The sequence below is a fragment of the Bidens hawaiensis genome, unplaced genomic scaffold (assembly GCF_021521415.1).
Source record: "Bidens hawaiensis isolate Kalapana, Puna unplaced genomic scaffold, B.hawaiensis_p1.1 tig00037337_1, whole genome shotgun sequence".
NCBI classification, from domain to species: Eukaryota; Viridiplantae; Streptophyta; class Magnoliopsida; order Asterales; family Asteraceae; genus Bidens; species Bidens hawaiensis.
Genome location: NW_027496528.1, coordinates 196,794 through 201,055, shown reverse-complemented (window position 1 = coordinate 201,055; position 4,262 = coordinate 196,794). Strand labels below are relative to the sequence as shown.

Below are 4,262 nucleotides of genomic sequence, written 5' to 3'. Positions count from 1 at the left end.
AAAACTTAATATTTTAGCATTTTAGTAACCAACTATCAAATCGACAAGTTTTGGTAATCCTTGTTAAATAAGAATTAACCTCGCTCATTGGAACGAGAAGTGTGACATGAACTTAGGGAACTGCTGCAAAGACCGGGATTGGCAAGAAAACTGCACGGGGAAATGTTGTAAGTCGGGTTTTATGATGTTGAAAAGTATACACTTGTACAGGTGTTGTAACTTGGTATCATACCTGTCGGTGAAAATTTGAAAAGTTGTTGCCGGTAGGAATATCCCAGCCAGATTATTATATGATACGTTTCTGCAAAAATGAAAATTAATCAATCCAAACCCGTTAGCAAAAAGTGAAAAAAACATGCTTCTAACGCAACAAGAACCCAATACAAAATTCATGGTTTGGGTTAGTCTAAAGTCTAAATGGGTTCAAGTCGAACCCACAAACATGTGCAGCTAAGAGGATCGTGTTTGGGTTGGACCTATTTAACTCTTTACTTTTATAAATTAAATAAAATGTGATTTATGGCATAACTTAAACTGATTGGCGGATTGGGTATTTTTTGTCAAAATTTAACAGAAAAGTGAGCGATAGTTTTATATGTTATATGATTGTTTTTGAGTAATAATATGCAAAATGAAAAGTTGGGTGAAACATGTTGTGTTTCTGTTAACCCGCGGATATGCGTGTCGTGTTTGGGTTTCGAGCTACCAACCCACAACAATATGTTGATATTATGACTGAAACTTACAGCACTGAAAGACTGAGGCAATTCACCAACGAAGTCAAACCACCCGTGAAGTTGTTACTTTCTAGCTTTCTGCAAATCATTAATCAAGAAGCACATGTGATTTTACAGCAGTTAACCAGATTCTAAAATGATACTCCCGTGTGGGAACTACAACGTGAACAAATTCTGAAGTTGACCGAGCTCCTGGGCAGTACACCCGAGAGATGATTGTAAGAAAGATCTCTGCAAATAAGAAGTATCTTTTTACATATTTGAAGCCACAAGAAAACTTATGAACTGAACAGATTGATCACTTACATGACCATGACACTTCTCAAGTTTCCAAACTCAGCTGGTAAATAACCGGTGAACTCGTTCCGACTCAGATTCCTAAAGAAATATGTGATTAAGTGATAACGAAGCCATAATTAAACTTAAGCTAAAATACCAAACTTACAGTGTCAAAAGATGTTCCAAATCACCAAGCGGAGACGGTATCGAGCCACTGAATTTATTGTTTGAAAGATCCCTTGCAAAAACAAATAAATAGTTATTACAACCAACAGTTCCATCAAGTTAAAGCCATCGAACAGTTTAAAATCACTTACAATGTATCCAAGTTACCGATCCGAGAAAGCTCAATTGGAATGGGGCCCGCAAGGTTGTTCGATGAAAGATTCCTAACCGAAGAAAATACATAAATTTCATAAAATAATATCGAGCATTATTAAACCCATACAAGAACCGGTACTTACAAATACGTCATGCTTCCTAGCCTCTTAAGTTGAGCAGGGACGGTACCCTTTAACTTATTTCCATGCACATTGCTGTAAAGTCGAGATGATTCATCAATTGTTACCGAGTTTCAAACACATAAGCGATAATATGTAAAAATATTATAAGTTAAAAACTTACAGGCTGTTGAGATTAGTGCAGGAGCTAAGGTTATCCGGTATATACCCCTCGAGTTTATTTCCCGCAACATTACTACAATCACAACAAAAAAATGTCACGAAGAAATAACAAAACTTGATTAAGGAAATAAGTGAAATGTGCAAAGTTTACAGGTCAAATAAGTCGGTAAGCTTTCCGAGCTCCGGTGGAATATGACCCGTAAGCTGATTATCATTCAGTTCCCTGTTAAAACAAACAAAACAACCGACTTATAAAACACTAGTAATAGCATAACACATAATAAAACATATTAAAACAGTAAGCGCTTCATACAAGTAATGTAGCTTTGACATGTTCCCGAGCTCAGGAGGAATCGGTCCCGTCAACTTGTTATTGTGGAGATACCTACACCAAAACCGTAGAGCGGTGTCAAGAAGTTGATATAAAAATCCAGACAACATATAAAAGACAAAACATGTTCTTAGTATCTTACAGTTTTTCTGTGTAAGTCAAGTTCCCGATGATCGGGGGAATTTGCCCACTTAAATTGTTGCAACTCAAGTCCCTGCAATACCAACAACCTTAGTAAAACATATTTAATATTATGAATATAAAAATAGTATAGAATCGCTTACAAAACCGCAAGCGCCTGCATGAGTCCAATCACAGACGGAATCTCCCCCGATAACTGGTTCCCTTGAAGTGATCTAAGACATGATATATTCATATATTAATATGAATATAGTTTATGGTTACTTGAAAGTAGTTAAATAGTCAACGGTAACAACTCACAATGTGGCTACTTGTAGGAAGCCGATATTGAACGGTATCTCTCCGGTCAACCGGTTGTATGACAAGTCCCTAACGTACACAACCTTGATCAAAACAAAACAAACCATGCTCGATATATTTATAAATTTAATCGGGTCGAGTTGGATACATACAAAACCTGGAAGCCGGTGCAATTGCCAATGTTTGAGGGGATTGTGCCACTTAAACTATTGTTCCTCACATCACTATAATAAATCATATATAAGCAAAAACATTATACAAATGTAACCGATATGACGAAAATAAAATTAAAAAATAGATAAATAAAATACTTACAAATACCACAGGCCCGTTAACTGACAGATATCGGGCGAGAGCTCTCCAACCAAATTGTTACTCCGCAATCCACTGATTATACAAGATCATATTTTTTATGGTCAATATGCATAAATAATTAACATATAACAATATATAATATCATCCAGATTAGACACCTACAGATATTGCATAACTTCATTCCAGTATATAAGTCTCGGGATTTCGCCACTTAGCTGATTTTGTGCTAAGTCCCTGTGATATCCACCATTTATAAATTAAATTATGGATTATTTTGCATGATTTATTTAGAAAAATGAAGGAATAATGCTTACAAAATCTTCAAATTAGGAATCTGTGATAAGGTGGAAGGGATAGGACCGATTAATTGGTTGCTTTTCAAGATTCTGTAACACAAATACAAATGTTATCATTAAATGTGAGAAATGCATCAACAGAAAATAATTAAAAATTAGGAAGATTTAACTTACAAGAGCTCGAGCTGTTTTAACTTAGATATCGAAAACGGTATGTCTCCGGTTAACATATTAAATGACAGATCCCTAATAACACAGTTTAATCATCCTCATAATATAAGCACAACAATAAAATATTAAAATGTAATGTATCAAAGTATAAAACAAATTTGAGTTATTTAAATGATGACTTACAAGTTCTGAAGCGCACTACAATCACCAATCTCATCTGGGATTTGACCAGATAATCTATTTCCACGTAGATCACTGTTTAACCATGGTTAAAACCATATTAAAAAGTTTTTAATTTTTTTAAACAACATAAAATAATAATATAATAATAATGGAAACGAAGGATTTATAAACTGTACATGGAGAGTAAACCCTTGAGCTCTCCAATACATGGTGACAGCTCCCCATCAAGATTCAAGCCTGAAAGATTACTAAAAAGTGGTTCCCAAAAAGTCAACATGTTGACTAAAAAAAGTCAACTTTTTTTCAAAATTACTAAAAGATTCTGGACTCACAGTGCAACCACATTGAAGGTGACATTATCACAAGAAACACCTCTCCACACACAGTAGTCTGAAGAAGGTGAGTCAGTCCAGTCATAAAGCACATTATTCACATCCCTAAATGATTTTTTAATCTCCAACAATGTCCTCCCTTCACCATTAAAAAAAATATATTTAAATATTAAACCAACAAGTCAAATGAAATATAATAATGGGTTTCAAAATTCTTGAAAATCTTTAAAACCTACTGACCATTATCAGCATTCACCAAAAGGAAGAAGCTTGAAGAAACAAGAAGAAGAACCAAAAGAAACTCCATAATTATGGTTAAAGGTTGAAGCTTTCTTGTTAAAGACTCCATTAAAAGACAGCCACCACCGTACTCCGGCGAGGTTCATAAAATCTTTTGAAGATGCATCATGTGATGCAGAGCATGTTCTCCTATAAAGTCAAGAAAAATGAAATGGTACTGGTACAATAATAATAATAATAATAATAATAATAATAATAATAATATTAGCTAGCTATGCAGTAGCAACTGTGTTATAAAACCCTGCTGCACAATT

The 4,262-nt window shown here is 34.5% G+C and overlaps 1 pseudogene across 1 annotated transcript; it reads right to left on the bottom strand.

The window, feature by feature from the left end:
- Positions 1-232: 232 nt before the first annotated feature.
- On the bottom strand, positions 233-4,061 carry LOC143589304 (uncharacterized; annotated as a pseudogene). The gene is made up of 22 exons (XR_013145248.1): positions 3,949-4,061; positions 3,709-3,847; positions 3,553-3,624; positions 3,377-3,448; positions 3,197-3,268; positions 3,041-3,112; positions 2,889-2,960; positions 2,727-2,798; positions 2,564-2,635; positions 2,412-2,480; positions 2,255-2,326; positions 2,113-2,184; positions 1,953-2,024; positions 1,791-1,862; positions 1,641-1,712; positions 1,481-1,552; positions 1,334-1,405; positions 1,183-1,254; positions 1,044-1,115; positions 898-968; positions 747-815; positions 233-301 (listed from the first exon to the last, which is right to left on the bottom strand). The product of XR_013145248.1 is annotated as an uncharacterized LOC143589304 (transcript).
- Between the last annotated feature and the right edge of the window lie 201 nt (positions 4,062-4,262).